At 47.3% G+C, this 19,543-nt stretch overlaps 1 long non-coding RNA gene across 1 annotated transcript in view; it reads left to right on the top strand.

Annotated features, from left to right (window-relative positions):
• The window catches only part of LOC125915887 (uncharacterized), a 24,356-nt gene extending 10,763 nt beyond the window's left edge, over positions 1 to 13,593 (top strand). Inside the window, exon 2 of the long non-coding RNA XR_007455781.1 lies at positions 13,265 to 13,593. This is a non-coding gene — a long non-coding RNA (uncharacterized LOC125915887). The remainder of the gene's footprint in view (positions 1 to 13,264) is intronic.
• Positions 13,594 to 19,543: the final 5,950 nt, after the last annotated feature.

Raw genomic sequence — 19,543 nt, 5'->3', positions numbered from 1 at the left:
AAGAAAGAAAGAAAGAAAGAAAGAAAGAAAGAAAGAAAGAAAGAAAGATTGTAAAAAAAAATTCTCTATATTCCAGATTGCCCATTCATTGCTTGCCTGCCCCTCCTACCTAACACAGTATCAACTTGGGGAATTTAATGTTCCTTGAGCAGAGGTAGACTGGAGAATAGTGAACCTATGGTGAAATCATGCGGTAGTAGCCTTTGCCTCAGGATGTAATTAGCCTCAGATTGTTTCTCCCTACTGTCCCGTCCTCTCCCTTGGAAAGTAAACACCAATATGGTGAATTGCATATGGCCAGAACCAGTGCTTTCCACTTCACACAGCCTCAGGGTCTAGGCTTGCATAAGGTGAATCCCCCAAAATTTAAAGAGACACCAAAAAACTCAGTGCCAAAGATAAATAATGTTTGAATGCAACGTTTTATTTATTTATTTTTTTAAACAAAGTTTTTTTTAAGTTTATTTATTTATTTGGGGGGGGGGCAGAAAAAGAGAGAAAATCCCAAGAAAGTTCTGCATCCGGACGCAGGGCTCGAACTCATGAACCACGAGATAGTGACCTGAGCCAAAACCAAGAGTCAGACGCTTAACCAACTGAGCCATCCAGGTGCCCCTGAATGCAACATTTTAAAGAATCAAAATGAATGCAAAACAATCTGTGATGAACGGTACCAACATTTTAAATGAGGCCATCTGGCATTGCTGATTTTTCCGTTACCCTCAAGCTCTGACATAACGTGGCATGGCACTGTTACTGACACTGTCTTTAGAATTCTTTTAAAAAAATTAAGTTTTAAAATCACAAATCAAAATTTTTAATTAAATTAAATATTAGAATCAAAAATTTAAATGAAATTAAAAATTTTAAATCTAGAATTTTAGTGAAATTAAGATTTTAAAAATCTAAAAGTTTTGTATTTTGTTCACTATGGATTCTTTGGCATTCATTTTGATTTTTTAAAAAACAATCCACTAAAATGTTCTTTATCTCAGTTCCTGAACTTTCAGCCTATGAGGGCAATGCCTCACTCACCTCATCCTAATCCAAGCTTTGCTCATCCTCTCCCATCCTCTCCCATGGCCGCCTCTTTCTCCAGCCCAGACCTCTGATCAGAGTTAGTTGACTCCTGGGCCTTGGTGCTTGGATGGCATTGAGCACCTGAAGTGCAAAGCTTGTAAGAAATCCGATCAGGTCTTTTTCAGACAGGACCTTCTTCCAGCAATTCCCAGCTCAGCCAATGGGCCTCCATCCATCCAGTTTCCAAGCCACAGAGCCAGAAACATCTCTGACTACTCCTCACACCTCTTGTACCAGAAAATTTATGGGCTCCACCTTCAAATACACCTTCTTCCGTCTGGCCTCCTCCCCTCTGCTTCTCTCTAAGCACCCCCTTTTTCTTCATCCCCAGCTTTTCTCATCTTTTGTCAACTCTTTCTTTTTAATACTTTGTATTTTATTCTTTTCAGTTTTGTTGAGATATGTAAAAAACCCTAAGACTCCACCAAAAAACTGCTAGAACAGATTAACAAAGTCAGTAAACTTGTGGGATATAAAATCAATATACAAAAGTCAGTGGCATTTCTGTACACTAACGATGAATTATCTGAAGAAGAAAGAAAATAATCCCATTTGTGATAGCATCAAAACCAATAAAATACTTAGAAATGCATTTAACAAGGCAAGTGAAAGTTCTCTACACTGAGAACCAAACATAAACCATAGAAGACACAAACGAATGGAGAAATATCCCACATTCATGGATCGGAAGAATTAATATTGTTAAAATGTCCGTATGACCCAAAACAATCTACAGAGTCAATGCAATTCCTTTGCCAACTCTTGGCCTCCTCAACAAGGCTTGTCCTGACTTCCCTGTTCAAAAATGCAGCACCTTCTCCCTTCCACTGATGAGGCCCCTTCCTTGACCTAACTCTACTCAGGCTTCCTGACTGGGTTCCCCAGCCTTCCACTCTGTCCTTGGCCTGAGTCAGTTTGGCAAAACTTCCCTGTCATTGGTCTGATCACTTTCAGACTTGTATCACCCTGGCCTACCTTCAGCAAGAATCCTATTAGGTCAGTTTAGTAAAGAATTTACCTACTTCTTCATAATTTTTCACCCATCCCTGGCTGTAAATCTCCACTTTTCCTTATTATATTCAGAGTTGATCCTGATCTCTCTCCCCTACTGTAGTAGCCCCTACTTTGAAAGCCCATTGTAGCAGCTCTCTTGAATAAAATCTTCTTTACCATCTTTGGGGTGCCTGGGTGGCTCAGTCGGTTGAGAGTCCCAACTCTTGATTTCGGCTCGGGTCACGATCTCATGGTTCATGAGATTGAGCCCCCACATCAGGCCCCATGCGCTGACAGCAGGGAGCCTGCTTGGGATTCTCTCTCTCGCTGTCTTTTCCAAAATAAACAAATAAACTTAAAAAATATATATATCCTATAAAAAATCTTTACCGTCTTTAACAAGCGTCATGAAGGGTGGAGGTGTTAGCTGTGCTGGTAATCATGTTGAAGTATATAAATGTATCAAATCCACACATCGTACACCTTACACAATGTTATACGTCAATTATATTTCAATAAAACTGGAAAAAAGTGCCCTGGATAATTTTTCCTCTAACGCTGCCTAGCATTCTGTACCATCTTTAACAGGCTCACATATCACTTGCTAGAACACTGTATAATTTCCTGAATGATTCCATTTATCTTTTTTGGCTGTCCTCTCCTGTTAGTCCTAAATCCTGTTAGAACAGGGATTTTCGACTTGAGGCAATGTTCTGCCTGCGGGACATTTGACAATGTCTGGAGACATTTTTGGTTGTCCGAACTTGGGGGTGGGGGATGCTGCTGGCATCTAGTGGTGGAGACCAGGGACGCTGCTGAACACCCTACAAAGCACAGAGCGGACCCCTACAACAGAGATCATCCAGCCCAGAATGTCAGTCCCTCCAGGTTGAGAAAAGCCACGCTAGAATGTGAGTTCCATGAGGGCAGAAATTTCAGTGTGTTTTGTTCGCTGAGTTAGAACAGCGCAAGGAGAACGTTTTACATTAGTGAATCACCTCCTTAGTGGTCTCCCTGCCTCTATGTAGCCTCCCTCCAGCCCGGTCTTCAACATCAGCTGGGATGCCCGGGTACAGAGCTGACCAACGGCATGGCGGAAATCCCCCGGTAGTTCAAGTCCAGGTGGCTTGGCAACAGGAACCTGGCCCCTTTTGTGACCCGGGGAATGGAGGGGTAGCCCGGGCTCACGTTTCCAGGAGAGATTTGTTCCTGCCCATTTCCGGTATTCTCCCCAAATGTGCCTCCTGGAGGCCCTAATCCTCCTTCAGTAGGGGAGTTTAGGGGAAGGAAAGGAGTAGAAATGACCCCACACTGCTCCCGAACCTGTCCTGGCTGATCTGGCCTTCTTTCCCTGGAAGGAAGTGATGTTTTTACTCAGGAGTAAAATCTTGGCAGGTCATTAGCCTACACATCTCTTGGGAATGGGAATGCCTGTCATAGTTGTAAGGCAGAAGCATGGATATCAGTGCACCTGTCCCCCTGACCACAGTCCCCGTATACCACAAGCCACAAAGTCCTGTCCATTATGCCTCAAAACACCGTCTTCAGACAAGATCTCTCCACCTCCTTTGCGGGGCCCCCTGGCCCATTCCACCCTCATCTTTCTCCTGGATTACGTCATCAGTCTCCTGATGGTATCCCTGCTTCCATTCCTGCCCACCCTCCGATTGATTCCCCACACAAGTAAGATTTTGCCACTCCCTTACTTCAAACCGACCAACACCCCCCGCTCCAATTGCTATTAGAAAAAAAAAAAAAAAAGAAGAGGAAGAAGCTCCGTTATTAAAAACCATTAGGCTTTGAGGCAGAAGAGGCTCTTTAATTTCCACTTAGGAGGGTTTAGGGGAACAATAAACCCTCCATAGTACGAAGTGAAGAGAGGCAATTGAACTCACCTTAAAGCTGTGTTTGTACATTTTTTCCAACTATGATACAGTATAACTCACTGTGAGTTATAAACAGATGATGGCTAAGAATATTGTGGGTGTGTATGTTGAGGTACCTACAGAGCTGGGTTTCCCAACATCAGCGCCTCTGACACTGATGTCTGATTATTCTTTGGTGTGTGTGGCAGTGGGGAGGCCAGCAGCATCCCTGGCCTCCACTCGTTAAGTGCCAGGAGCACTGCCCTTTAAATGCCAGGAGCACTGGCCACCCCCAGTTGTGTGGCCAAACTCTTCCCCAGACGTTGCCAGATGTCCGCCCAGGGGCGGGGGGGTGGGGTGGTGGGGAGCGCAAGGTGTTTGGTGAGAACAGGGGCGTATGTTCCTGAAAAAGGAAAAAGTGGGAAGCACAAAGTGGACACAACACGTGTCAACTCCACAAAGTCAGGGGCTCAATTTTTGCTGTTTTGTAAGCTGTGGTATCCCTAGCACCTGAAACAGTGCTTTGCACAAGTAGGCACTCTGGTAAAAATTGCCGAATGAATAGCATCCTCACAATTTCATTACAAGTGGTTTTATGAATATATTTTCACTGGGAAGGTAATGTGTGAAAATATTCCAAAATGTTTCCAAGACTCATCTCTGGTTACTCTTGTGGGTAGTTTTAATTTTTTTCCACGTATGTATATATGTACATATGTGTGCATGCAATTTCCAAAGTAGTTGCAGTGGGCACATATTCCGTTTAGCATGGGAAGAATAGAACAATCTTCTGTAAAAGAGACAAGAGATAGGCCAGCCTGGACAACATATTCCTTTCAAAGCCAGAACAACTGTGGCGGATTAAGTCCAGGCTCTGTTCTTCCTGCCCTTAGCCCTGTCCGCCCCCACAGCTGTCATTTGATCCAAGGACACATCTGCAGGCTCAGCAAATGGGGTAACACGTGGCTGGCCCTCCCTTGAGGAGATCCCTGCCCAGCAACTGCTAACCATCCCTATGTAAATGTGGTCCCATTTTTAGGGAAGGGTCACGGGTCAGCCATGTGGTTATACGCAAGGTGGGAACTGGGGAGCCCAGATCTTGTACATTAAGTTGTGCCCAACTGTCCTCGCCGATGTCTTTCAAACCATTCCTCTTCTCCCCCGTCTCTGTGACCACACATTAACTCCAGGTCACTTTGGACTTGAGTGGCATCTGATGCGCTTTGCTTACAGTCAGAAGGGTCTTCACTGGAGAAAAATCTGTTAACACCGCCCTCCTTGCTGAAAAGCAGTCAGCAGCCCTTGGGATGAAGACCACCCCCCTCAGCATTTATTGGACATTCCAGTAGAGCCAGGCTCTGCCCATAAATCCTGTTTCTTTTGCGGCCCCTCCACTCCAGTGGTCTCACTTCTCTGAACCCCTGTGGAATGGGCATCCTGACAGGTCCTACTTTAAATGAGGTAACTTCTATGGAGTTCTTGGTGGATGCTGGATGCCCAGTGCTAGCGTAGGAGGATTCTTCCTAAGACCTTTTTCTAGGCATGGTTCGGTATCTCCCAAGACCCTTGTGAGTGCCAGACATTATGCTGGGGCAAGAGTAATGTGAGAAACAGGCTGGGTCTCTACCCACCCATTCTACTTCTGGCTATAGACCCAAAAGGATTAAAAGTAGTGTCTCAGACATTTGCACACCAATGTTCTCAGCAATATTACTCACAAAATCAAGAGTCAGAAGCAACCCAAGTGTCCGTTGATGAATGGATGGAGAAACAAAATGTAGTCTGTCCGTACAAATGGAATACTCTCCAGCCTTCCAAAGGAGGGAAATTCTGGCAGGTGCCACAACGTGAATGGACCCGGAGGACATCACGCTGAGAGAAATAAGCCAGTCACAAAAAAGACAACTACTGCATGAGCCCACTTTTAGGAGGTACCTGGAGGAGTCACATTCATAGAGACAGAAAGTAGGAAGGCAGGCACCAGGGGCTGGGGCAGGGGGAAACGGGGAGTTGGTTTTTAATGGGGCCACAGTTTCAGTTTCGCAGGATGAAGAGTTTGGGCATGGGTAGTGGGGACAGCTACCCAACAACGTGGAAGTACTTAACGCTATTGAACTGTACACTTAAAAATTATTAAGACAGTAAAATTTTACACCACGTGCATTTCACCACAATTACAAAAAAAGAAAAAAAAAAAAAAGAAGGCAGACCGGGTTTCCACTCCCCACGTTTGTCACACTGCCCTTCTTGGAGGCCACTCTTGAGGGCCAGACTGGGAGCTATGGAGCTCTTAGCCTGAAACCCCTTCCTTCCCATTGCCTGTCCTTCCCGGTTCTGTCTCCACTTTTCAGGACCCTTCTTCTGGGAGACTTTCCCTGATCCCGCCCAGAATAAGAGAAGTCCCAGTGGCAGGCTGGTGCTGGCCTGCACGGGCTCAGAAGAGCTCCTGGAGCTCGTCTCTTTCCAGCCGCATCTTCAGTGACGCGACCTTGTTAGCTTGAAATCAGCCACAGTGGGAGGATTTACACGGTGGGCATTGGCGAGTGCTGCAAGCCATGCTTTTGTTCCCCCGAGGAGCCTGCTTCGCCTGCCCTGCTCCATGCAAGGGGACATTGTCTGGTTAAAGGATTTATCCTGGCAATGCGCACCATAGCTACAGTCTCTGGGAACTGACAACACAGTTAAGAACAATGGAAGTGATGGTTGTAGCCGTTGCTACAGATTGCAATGTCCCTATGGCCTCTCGCCCTTATAAGACCCTTACGCCAGCCCGGAGGCTTTGGCTTAAGTGTTGTCTCTTCAGAGGGGTCTTTTCCCAAAAACTCCAGCTGGAATAATAGTCCCTTATGCCGTCCAAAAATGGGTGTCACCTCCTATGTGGCCCCAGCCCCACAATTAATACCCATTCTTGGATGTGGATAACTGAGGTCTTCTCCAGGTTATTTATAGAGTGATACACAAACCAGCTACAAGATCCCTCCTCACCCTTCTGAAGCCTCTCCTACGTAGAAATTCCCAAGGAACCAGCAGGTTACCCTGTTTTATTATCTCCATTTTTAAAATCGGGGTAAAACACACAGAACATAAAGTTTACCATCTTAAACATTTTTCAGTGTACAACCCAGTGGTGTATTCAACACTGTTGTGAGACACAAGTCTCCGGAACTTTTTTATCGTGCAAATCTGAAATTCTGTACCAATGAAACAACAACTCCGCATTGCCCCCTTCCCTCAGCTCCTGGTAAACAGTGTTCTTCTCTTAGTTGTATTAATGTGAATGCCCTAAGAACCTCACAGAAGTGGAATCATACAATATTTGTCTTTTTGTGACAGGGTCTTTTTCAGTTAACATCATATCCTGGAGGTTCGTTTATGTTATAGCAGGTGGCAGGATTGCCTTCTCTTTGAAGGGTGCATAATACTCCATTGTATGGATGGACCACATTTTGCTTCTTCACATCCGTGTGGCTTCAGCCTCTTGGCCCCTGTGAAAAACGTTGCTGAGAACATGGGTGTGCAAATACCTCTTTGAGACCCAGCTGTCAATTTTTTTGGGTGTATGCCCAGAAATGGGATTGCTGGATCATAGGGTCCTTCTCTTTTCTTTTTCGGAGGGACCTCCCTACTGGTTTCCATTGCAGTCCCACCATTTTGGAATGCCACCAACAGTGTACACGTGTTCCATTTCCTCCACATCGTTGATGACACTGGTTTCTTTTTTTTTTTTTTTTTTCTGTTGTGTTCTTTTTCCTTTTTTTTTTTTTTTTTTGTAATCACCATCCTAATGGGTGTGAGAGGACATCTCATTGTGGGTTTGGTTTGCATTCTCTGATGATCAGTCCTGTTGAGCACCTATTTAAGTACTTGTTGGCCATTCGTATCATCATCCTCAGAGAAGCATCTGAAGTCTTTGGCTCCTTTATTGTTGAATTTAGAGGCTCTTTGCATATGCTTTGAATATTAACCCCTCGTTGGCTCTACCATTTGCAAACATTGCCTCCCATTCCATATGCCCTTTCATGTTGTTGATGGTTTCCTTTGCTGCGTGCAAGTTTTCAAGTTTGTTGCCTGCTTTTGCCTTCCTCGCCTGTGTTTTTGGTGTCACATCCAAGAAACCATTGCCCGTTGCCATTAATTTTAAAAGTTGTCTTGACATTGTCAGAGCCCCCATTCCCTGGTCCGCCCCCCCCCCAGGAGAAAAGGAACAAATCTTCATGAGCTCCGGTGACTCCCCAGAACTTAGCACAGTGCCTGGGACGTGGGTATGTAAGATACTTGTTGCATGAGCCCCATTGTTGGGTGTCTGATAGAATTGTATTTATAGTTTACACCAGACTGTCCCAGGCAGAGTCTCTGAATTCCTGTAGTCGGCACTAGGGAGGGAGAACAGGGGCTTCCAGAGGGGAACCACCTGTCACTGACCTGTACTATGGCGTCTGAGGGATAGACTATGGCTCCTGGGGCCCCAGAGGGCTCTGTACCAGGCCTGGGAATTGGGAGCCTTCTTGCTCTTTGATTTGTAGGGTGCATGGGGTGAGACCCTTCTGCCCCTCTCTACCTGCTCCCCTCCTCTGCTCTGCAGGATTCTGGGGCCAAAAAGGGGGATATAGGAAGTTCCGGGTTTTGTCTGAATCCTTCTCACTGCTGCTAGAGACAGGCTTTACTGGGTCACCTGTCCCGAACGTGGATGAGAGCAGAGGCAGGGTCTCTGTCTACCCCATTCCTGGATATGAAAACATTTACAAGTGGGTCTGTGCTTACCTGCTTCCTGACACACATTAATAGAGTCGAGGCCTCCTCCATTCCTGGTATGAAAACAGTAACTATCTTTCCCTTTATAGGTGGATTGCATCCCTGAGATCCCGCCTGTGTACAGATCCTGTACAGGATCAGGGACAGTGTACAGGACAGGGGGCTTGCCTGAGGTTGCAAGACCAATGGATTGGGGGAACAAGCTTTCTTCCGGCCACCCGTAGCAAGGGCCTCCAGCCCCAGCTGGGGGGATTAAGGAAAGGAGGCTCCTGGCGTCCCTCAGTCTGGTGTGGCAGCCTGGGAGTGTCCCAGGAGAGAATGAGTGGGCCAGAGGGCTGGAGGCTCCAGATCAATCCAAGACCTGAAGGTCATTAGAGCTGTGGCCTTCAAATGAAGTTACTTGTAACCCTGGAGGCACGCACGCCCCCCAAGGCAGGGAAGAAAGACAGAAGAAAGGCCGATTGTTTAAGAGAAGCAATTTCCCAGAGAGGCGCCAGTGATGAGAGGCACTCTCCAGATGAATAGCATACCTCTCCCCTGCCCCCCAGTCTCACCGAGGCCCATTGTCTTGGGCTGAGAAAACCCTTGGGACCCCAAACCAGGAGACAATTAGAAAGACTGCTTAGAGCAGGAGGGAGTAAAGGGGCCAGATCTGCTCTGACAAATCAAGGTTAAGGCATGAAGTGAAAGGAATAAACTGGAAATAATGCTGTGCTTTCTGTCTTCCAGGACACTTACCCAGACTTGTAGGAGAAAGGCTTTCACTAGCTTTCACCGAAAGATGATTGTATATTGTATCTCCATCTTCAATAGTCAATAAATACCCAGTTCACTCTTAATTATTTCTCTGCCAGCATATTCCTCCCAATCCTTATTTTACTGGGTAAACTGGTGCAGGGCCCGTGTTGTGGATGCTACAATAAGTGATGGATGATCTACAACACAGTTATTATATATTATTAGTATTTATTGTTTTACACTTATATGTGAAATTGTATTCATACGTAGTTATGTATGAGATTGCCATATATAATATTGTGATACATATTTCATTGTATGTTATAAGATTAATATAATATAATCATAATAATCTACAACAAGTGAGGGACAGGGGCGCCTGGCTGGCTCAATGGGAAGAGCATGTGCACTTGATCTCAGGGTCATAAATTTGAGCCCCACGTTGGGCATAGAGATTACTAAAAAAAATAAATACATTTTAAAAAATAAGGCAGGGGACATACTCCTTTTGTAAGCTGCCACCTTCCAGCTTACTCAACTCAAGCTTTCTTCTTGAGTTGCTTTGAATACGGTCTCATTATAAGCAATGAGTAATATTCATCCAAGATAAGCAGGTGAGCTGAGCCGTGTTACAGTGGGTGCTCACAGTAAGCTTTTGGTTGGATACTTCCAGAGATTGGTTCTTTGGTTTTTTGTTGTTGTTGTTGTTGTTGTTGTTTGTGTTTCATTTTTCATGTAGGGAAACTGAATCAGGAAAGGGAGAGGTAGTTTGTCCCAGAGCTAGTACACAGCAGAGCCAGGATTTGAACCGCGTGGTTTGGGAGGAACGAGTTGCACTAGTAGAAGCCCACTGTTCAGGACGTGGCTGTTTGGTGCTGCACGTGGTGCCACAACCTTCTTCTCACGTACTGTGCGGATCACAAGGGGCCTACCATCTCCTTCCAACACTGCCTTCACACCTGCATCTGGGCCCCGGTGTCTCCCCTCACTTGTTCCTCTGCAGGGACTGCTGCGCTCCTCCCTGAGGCCACCCTCCCCGCCTTGGATCCCATTCCCCTCTCTGGTCAAGGGCATCCCTCCTCACAGGCACCCTCCCCCCACATCCACACGGCTTTCTCTCCTCACTTCCTTCCCATCAGGCCTCTGCTTCTCACCTACACTGTCCCACGGAAAGGCCACTGCACTGACAGCTCTCAGAAGTACTTGACAACTTATCCTCTCCTTAACCAAGTCAAGATGCACCACTGACCCAGCTTCACTGGACCTCCATGGCGATGCTCTCCTCCAACCTTCTTCCTACCTCCGTGACTGTGCTCTAGTGGCCCAGCCTCCACGGTAGCCCCCAGTAATCCTCACCTTCTGGTATTCATTCCCTTGTGCCCTTACTTGGGTGATATGCCCATCCCTGAACTAATCACTGAGGCCAAAAGGACCTACCGCACTGTGGGCCAGACCTGGGTCCTTGGCCGCTCCTGGAGTCAGCAGGGTGGGGATCAGCCCCACCTGAACCATATGACAAGAGAGTAAGAGAAGAGCTAGTCTCAGAAGAGATGGAGTGAGTGCTTGGCCGGCAAAGACAGCATATGGGGTGGGATGCATAGTAGCTATGATGAGAAAAGTGAGGCATGCATGTGTGTTCAGATAGCGAAACACACCCGCCGGCCTCATTCAGATCCGCTTTCGTGTTTTCCGTCTACACTCACACATTTCTAGTGGAGTAGCAAATATTTCTGCTTACTTCTTTCTGTGCAATGTTCAGCAAGTGGGTCTATTCATAGTTCATGCTTATTTGGGACTGCCTAAACGCGAAACACAGTTTGTGTGCTTTGTATAGATTTTCTTACTTTATCCTCTACAATCCTATGAGGTCATACTTTTTTTTTAATCATCACCGCTGCTTCCCACATGAAAATATGGAGGTACAGAGAGGTTAAATGACTTGTTTACAGACACATTGAAAATAATTAATGGAGTTGAGGCCGTATAGCATTCCTTAACCACCATATATTGTGTTGCATCTCTGGAATTCAATTTGTTTCTGTTTTTTTTTTTTTTTTTCCTTCACATTTTATTTATTTATTTTGAGAGAGAGAAAGAGAGAGAACATGTGGGAGGTGCAGAGAGAGAGGGAGAGAGAGAATCCCAAGCAGGCTTTACACTGTCAGCTTGGAGCCTCACACAGGACTGGATCTCAGAAACAGCTCAAACTAGTTTAGGCAAAGGGGGAATTTCTTGGCTCCTGTAACCAAATCCCAGAGGGGGGAAGGAGTGTAGCTGTCCTCAGGGTGGTGGAATGCAGCCAGCAGCTGTCTCTTCTACCACTTGAATCTGCATGTTGGCATCAGACTGTCACGCACATCTTCCCCATGAGGTCAGAACGGTGCTATTCCTAGGTTACCCATCTGCAAGGATGAGTCTTACTCGCCTTGTCCTTAGACGGCTCTGAACTGGCCTGAGGTGTGCCACACACTCACCCGGTGCCCAGGGCACAGAGAATAATGTTATAGTATGTCACCTTTGGTGGGAATATGGGTAGAGGAGAAACAGTCCCCAAAATAAGGGGTAGGGTTAATATCCCCAAAGAAACAAGGAGGAACCAGATCTCATTTGTGGGGTCTCGGGATCTCCTTCCTGGAAGCAATTACCTTTGAGGCCTCAAAGCTGAGCAGGAAATGATTGAAAAGAGGAGCAGGGGAGGGTCGAGCACAGGGTTGAGTGGACATATGCAGAAGTCTGGGGATGAGAGGGTTGAGGAAACCCAGAGTGGTTTTTTGCAGCTGGTGTGTAGAGGTGGTAGTTGTTGGGGAAGGCAGGGTGTACATAGGTGCAGAGGAAAACACAGGGGGTCTTGTGGAGCTTGAACTTGATCTCAAAGGTAGTGGTACACTTTGGATGGACATAAGGTGGTGCTTATCCGATACTCACACTCTTTAACCAACAAAACCCCCTTCTCCTTTTGGATAACCCCCCTCCCACCCCCCACCCCCCCAATGTATGGGACTCCTGGGATCTGTACCTGGTTAATAGAAACCACTGTAATTTGCTCCGGGATGGACATGTGACTCCATCTGGGCCAATGAGGGGCAGCACTCAAAGCTTTGTGGGAAAAGCCTAGGGATGGAGAGGGATGGATCCCTGATCAAGATTTTTTAAGAATCCGGGTCAATTTACGCCTGAAGCCAACCACCCTTGGGCTTTTCAGTTACTCAATTCAGTACACAACTTTTATTTCTGTTTGTTTGGTTTTGCTTTAGCAATTAGTATTTCTGTCTCTTGTCACTGAAGACGCGTCACTAAGCGCGAGGGGGCGTTAGGTTGGTGTTTTGGAAGGATGTCCCTTTTGAGATTGGATGTTGGAATGGAGAGAGCCAACGTGGAGGCAAGAAAGCAGAGGAGACATAACGGTGGAGTGGACTAGAGACTTGGGACACGTGTCTGTGTGAAGGGTGGTAAATGGAGACAGAAGCATGGAGGATACGAGAGGTGGAAGGCACATTTATGAGGTAGACGTCACAAGACATGGCAGGTCTTTGAATGTGGGGGACGGAGAAGGGGGGAGAGTCAGGGATGACTTTAATGTTTTCAAACTGAGTGGGGACAAGGGCTTAAGATAGGGGTTTTATCTGTCACACACATTTCCTATCTAAGTGACAGAAAAATAAACTCAAGTTGGTTTAAACAAAGTGAGTGGGAATGTCTTGTCTCCCTATCTGTAAAGTTCAGAGTGCTTCAGGTACGGCTGGATCTAGCATTTCAAGTGATGTCATTAAGATGAGATCTTCATTTCTCAGTCTCTGGGACCTGCTTTCCTCTGATCGGGCTTCATTCTGCCATAGGCTCTCCCCTCAAGATGGTGAAGATGCTACCAACAGCTCCAGGCGTGGGTGCCGCTTGCCATTGCAGCAGTGGAGACGGAGTGCCTCTCTCCCAGTAATTCTACTGAAGTTCCGGGCCCATCCGTGAGTCAGTCCCTGAGATGCTGGTTGGGTTGCACAGACCTGAGACCTGTATCCATTCCTAGATCAGAATTGATGCCATTCCCACTCACCGCAAAGGGCTGAGAATAGGGGTGGCCTGGCCCCTCAAATGAAATAGGAAGCTTGATGACCAAAATAAAGGGGAGTGCTTGTCGGGCGAGCAAACCAACAGGCACCCGATTCGATGAGTACGAGATAATTCAGTGAGTAACCCAGTGTCGGGGTGGGGTGGAATTGGGGATCTACAGAATGCATGGGGGGCGGTGGGGTAGCATCTTCAGGGAGCTCAGTGAAGGTCTGGGGTTGAGCATCTGGGGTTGAGGGTCTGGGGTTGAGTGTCTGGGGTTGAGGGCAGGTTTGGAAGCTTGGATTTAGCTGCATTTGAGATGGAACAATTGGGAATGCCTCTTTGAGGAGATGGTATTTCATGTGAGCCCCTGCGGTATGGGAAGCAGCCCGCCCTGATCTGATCGGAGGGTGGCTTGGAGGCGGGAATTACCTTGGTGTGATCAAAGACCCAGATGAAGACCAACAAGGCCAGAGCCTGGGGAGCGGCGGGAGCTGGGAGGCAGAACCTCGCGGGCCTTGTAAATGCCTTCTTGAACACTCTGCTGGAAACCATAGCAAAGATGTAGACAGAATGAATAGGGTGTGGTGTCACTGACCTATGAGGGTCTGCGGGAGGAGGGCAGACCATTCGTAAGGACGCTAAAAAGAAGAGGAGGAGGGAACGGAGGCAGGGCATTTCCGTGTCACCTTCCTACTCTGGTAGGATGTTCAACACAGCCCAGCCAAGACTGGTCACCCTCAGTTTACTGAGTAGAGACCTGTGCCCAGAGCTGTTAGTGGCCTGCATCCCAGAGCCACAAAGCTCTGGGGCTCAGTGAGTGTCTGAGCCAGGACGTGACTGAATAGGAAGACCCTCTTCCAGATGCTGAGTCCCGGGAGTGCCAGGTAGGTTATGGACCTCATGGGTTCTGGAAACCTGTCTTCAAGTTGGGTCTTGCTAAGTCCGTTCTGCAAAGAACAAAACCAAAGAGCCTGGAAATCTGACCACCTGGCTGAGCTGACCTGGGCCCAGAAGGCCCCTCAGCTCGAGCTCTGAAAAGAAGGGGTTAAACCTTCCGGCCCATTTGTCCTTGGAACCTCAGCTTGCATCCCACCCTGGAATTTTCCTCTGAGCTGCAAAGCCAGGCCAGCTGCCAAGCCATATATACATTGCAGGGTAGCCAGGCAACGCGGCGCTCTTTCTGGGAAGGCTCACAATGTGGTCACTGTTTTGTAGACGCCAGGTTCCAGATGGAAGAAAGACTTTAATCCCCAGCTTCAAGGCTGTTTGGCACACTTCACTCCTGAGATCCCGCGCGGGCCAGTTTTCACTCTGACTCTCCAGCGTGGCCATTTTGTCACATTCTGTTTCTGATGTTTTAGATTTTAATCCTTTGCAAGTTGGGTTTGCGTAGAGAGGGGAGATGGAGACAAGACCGGAGGGAAGTTTAGACACAGAGAGAGGCAGGACCTCCATGTCACGGTGGAGGCATGAGAGCGAAGTGGTAAATAGATGAACGGCAGAAGAAAGAGAAAAGGCCAGGAGAGTTAGCAGGAGAGCCTCAACTTCTTGATCAGTTAGGGAACACACATCAAAAAAACACAATGCCAGCCTTCCAGACAAATCCAAAAATTAAAATATCGTTAAAGGCCGGGCTCTCATACACGGTGAGTGAGTGTTTTAAAGGCATGACCTCCTGAAGGGGGGTTTGGTCGGACTTACCAACATTTTGAATCTGGGGTGCCCTGCTGGCTCCATTGGAAGAGCGTGCGACGCTTGATCTCGGGGTTGAGTTCGAGCCCCATGTTGGATGTGGAGATTACTTAAAAATAAAATCTTGAAAAAAAAATTTTTTTTTGAATATGCATAACCCCTGACACAGAAAACTTATTTCCCGTAATTAGTCCTAGTCCTACAGGACTCACAGGAGCGCACAAGGTAGTTGGCAACTGCTACTCTTGTGTGTCCGTCCATATAGGAACGACCGAACGAATCGTGTTACCTCCCTGCTGTGAAGTCGTGAGCGGCTGTCTGACAGTTTAATGCAGAGCTGCATGCATTTGGGCACAGAAGGTGGTCCGGGACACACGGTTGAGTCAAAAAGAGAAAAATAGGGGCACCCGGGTGGCTCAGTCAGTTGAGCATCTGACTTCGGCTCGGGTCATGATCTCACGGTTTATGAGTTGGAGCCCCACGTTGGGCTCTGTGCTGACAGCTCGGGCCTAGAGCCTCCTTCGGATTCTGTGTCTCCCTCTCTCTGTCCCTCCCCTGCTTGTGCATATTGGTAAACAATGTGTAGAGTCTGAATTTGATCCTGTTTTTAAAATGTGTGTATGTGTATATTTATCTGTAATTTACTCATTTTGGTACACACAAAGAAAATTTCTGAAAAGAAAAAAAATATTAGTGGTTGGCATTGTGGGATAAAAAGTTGTACGGGATAGACTGTCAGTTCAAAAAACAAGAAAAGTAAAGTGGCCGTACAATGTATAGAATATGATTTCTTTCCTGTAAAATAGAAACTACGTGTGTATGTGTACACATGTACACACACACGCATGCATATATCCTCTTTTGTACAAAAAAATTTCAAGAAGGAAAAAAGCAAGAAAATTGTGATTGGCTCTGTGGAATGCCAGGGAGGGTGTGGGGTATTTCCATAGTTTTTCTCTCCACATTTCTATGGGGTTTGATGTTTCTCAAAGATTTTGTGTTATTTTTTTAGTTTAAAAAAATCTTTAGGGGCACCTGGGTGGCTTAGTCAGCTGAATGTCCAACTCTTGATTTCAGCTCAGGTTGTGATCTCCCAGTTTGTGAATTCGAGCCCCACGTTGGGCTCTGCGCTGACAGCACGGAGCCTGCTTGGGATTCTCTCTCCCTCTCTCTCTGATTCATACTCTCTGTCTCTCGTAGCATATAAGTAAACATTTTTTTAAAGTTAAAGAAAATCTTTAAAAATACTTTTAATAAACTATCACAATCATACCACCATAACAAGTATTTTTAAGCATTTTCTGTATGAATCTTTCTCTCACACACCTATGTCACACACAGATACATATATACATGGATGTTATATATTTATTTACATAAGACTATACATGGGTGTAACGTTTGATAGATGAGAGATGGATGGTATATATGTGGATATTATATATTTATTTCCTTAAGATATATACACAAGTGTAATGTTTGAGAGATGAATGAGTGGACAGATATGGGTGCTAATATTTTTGAAGGCTCATTATGTACCAGCGCCATCTTGAATACCCAACAGGATAATGGGTTGGCAGTAACTGGAGGTTCAGGAAGGCTTTGGGGGGCTGCTGGCTTTCAGTTATGCAAAAGCCATGGGCAGGTGGAGCCCTGGCAATCAACAGGATCAGCTGGGAGCCGTGGCAATAGGAAGACATAGATGGATCTGAGAGAAATTCAGAAACTCAGTTCTGGAAAGGATGAGATGAAAAGGGGCAGGAGAGGAGGCACTTCTGACCGGAAGCAAGGGGGCTTGGCTGCTTGCTGGGTGAGGGAGGAAGGGACCAGGGATGATCCTGCGGTTGAAGGGAGGGTGAGACAGGCGCTGAGGGGCAGCTCCGGGTCGGGGTGAAGGGGGGCATGGCTGCTGTTGGCTTGGAGCTTGCTGGGTGCGAGGACCACCAGGCTCAGAACTGAGAGAGACACAGTATGGCCGTTCCTCAAAAAGTCAAATGTGGAATTACCAAGTGACCCAGGTGTTTCTCTTTTGGTGTGTGTGTGTGTCCAAAGTAGCAGGAAACGAACGCAGAGAGAAGTATGTGCACCCACGTGTGCAGCAGTGTTATTTGCAATCAGCAAAATGTAGAAGCGGCCTGAGCATCTGTGGACGGGCCAAGGATAAGCAGCGTGTGGGATGTGCGTATAGTGGACGTTATCCAGCCCTGAAAAGGTTCGGCCAGGTGTTACAACGCGGATGGACCTCGCGGACGTGACCCTGAGTGCGGTAGGCCAGCCACACAAGACTTAACACTGTATGTTTGCATTTATCGGAGAGGTTCAGAGTACCCAAATACATAGAGACAGAAAGAGGGATGGCGGGCTCCAGGGCCTGGGGAGGGAAGAATGGGCCGCCATCGTTTAATGGGCACAGGGCCTCAGTTTTGTAAGACGTCCTGGAGGCAGAGGGTGTTGATGGCTGCACAACAGCATGAACGTGTTTAGTACCCCTGAGCTGTACAGTTAAAAACAGTTGAGATGGTAAGTTTTGTGCTGTCTGTATTTTGCCACCGTTAAAATGAAATAAAAAAGGAGTTGAGGAAAGAGGTCTGGACATGGGGGAGCTTTGGGGCAGCCGTGAACATTGGCATACGAGTCTTTGTATGGACACAGGTTTCCTCCCCTCTCGGGCCAATACCTGAGTTTCACTTGGGCAGAATGGCTGCCTGCTGTGGTGTGTGTATGTTTGGTCCTTCTTTCATGGCTCATGGGACCCTGGTGTCCTGGGGTGGCAATGTAGCAAATCGTTGCATAGTGTTAACGTGTCCCCAGTAGCGCGTGCGTTTCGACTGGGCGTCCCGTATTTTTGTTTGCCGAGTCTGGTGGTCCTGTCCTTCTCTTATTTCTTTGAGGTCTCTGCCTGCATGCCATCTCCCTAGAAAGCTCCCCGCTAGCCTGCCCCTAGTGCATGCTCTAGCACCTTCCCTGGCTCCATTTGCTTCACACTCTGCCCCTCGTGGCCTCATTCTGTGCCTCTGTCCCTTTGCTCCTTCTCTGTTTCCCCCACGACGCCATCACAAGCATGAAGTCAGGGATTTTTGACTGCTCGTTCACTGTTTATCTTCACTGCTTAGAACCATGCCTGGCACGTAGGAGACATTCGCATGGTATGTTGAATAAACCTAAAAAGCCCAGCTTCCTGTGGCTACATCAAAGCCCACAGCCCTGCTGATAGTTTCAAACTAAGAACAAGTCAAGACTGCCAAGATCATGCGCACACACGTGTACCCAGGCAGCTGCGTCCAAGGACATGATTAACTGCTAAGCCCCTCTGGATCGAGGCATCGCCTGGTCAGCACATTCTCTTCCCGGTGAAGCGGCTGGAAGCCCGATGATGTTGAAGAATCCTCACCACACCCCGTGTGAAGCTAGTCCCCCAGTCGTTCCAGTTTACAGATGGAGGATTTGAAGCACAGAGCCGTTAAGGACAGGTCAAGGTTGGGCGTGAGGCTGGCTTTGTTTTGTGGAGCGAGTGGTAACCAGGACCCAAAATAGGGATTAAGAGAAGTCCATCCGTGGTGGAGGGCTGGAGGCGGTAGCCTGAGAGAAAGGGATCTGAGGCCCATCAGTCCGTGGTATTTGGGGCTGGGGTTGAGGAGAGACATCTGCACATGCTGGTGGTGGCTGGGTTGTGGCCCGAGTCGAGTTACCTTGGAAGGAAGGTAGGGGAGGAAGGCAGACCAGGACTCTCTACATCCTTTTGCTGGAAGCAGTATCAGTTCAGGACGATCTCACCTGTGCCTGTGAGATAAACCTAGCACACTAACCTAAGAGAGTGAGGGCTTTCTTCTTCCTCCATAACTGAGGATGGACTGTTAGGGCCCAATGGCTTCATCCGAGACCCAGGCCCGTTTTCCTTTTCTTCCTCACCTTTCGTAGCGTAAGGTTGTCTTCCTTGTGGTCACGGATGGCTGCTGCTCTTCCAGGTATCATGTCTGCATTCCAGGCAGGAAGCAGGGGGGAAAGGCCAGATGCCTCCTCCTCCAGAAATTTTGCTTTTTATTTGGGAACGGATGTCAAGACGGTTTTCGCTTGCCTCATTGGCCAGAAGTGGCTCACTTGCCCCATTCATGCAGCTGTAGAAGATTTCTGGGGCGGTGGATATTTTTAACTGAGGCACATTGCTGTGCTAAACAAAATCCGAGTTTGTTATTATTTAGAGAGAGAGAAAGGGAGGGAGGTGTGGATATTGAATAGGCAAGCAGAGTGCCTGGCACAGTTAGAAAAGAAAGAGTAGGGTATGACCATGGTCACGGAACCCACCAAGGCTCTAGAAGGACAGTGGAAGACTTTTCACCTTAGGGGTCAAGGCCTGGGGGAGCGTGGGGAAGGGGGTT

This window comes from Panthera uncia, assembly GCF_023721935.1.
Source record: "Panthera uncia isolate 11264 chromosome E2 unlocalized genomic scaffold, Puncia_PCG_1.0 HiC_scaffold_19, whole genome shotgun sequence".
Lineage (NCBI taxonomy): Eukaryota > Metazoa > Chordata > Mammalia > Carnivora > Felidae > Panthera > Panthera uncia.
Note: the sequence above shows the minus strand (reverse complement) of the source record. Positions and strands in the feature narration are given on the sequence as shown.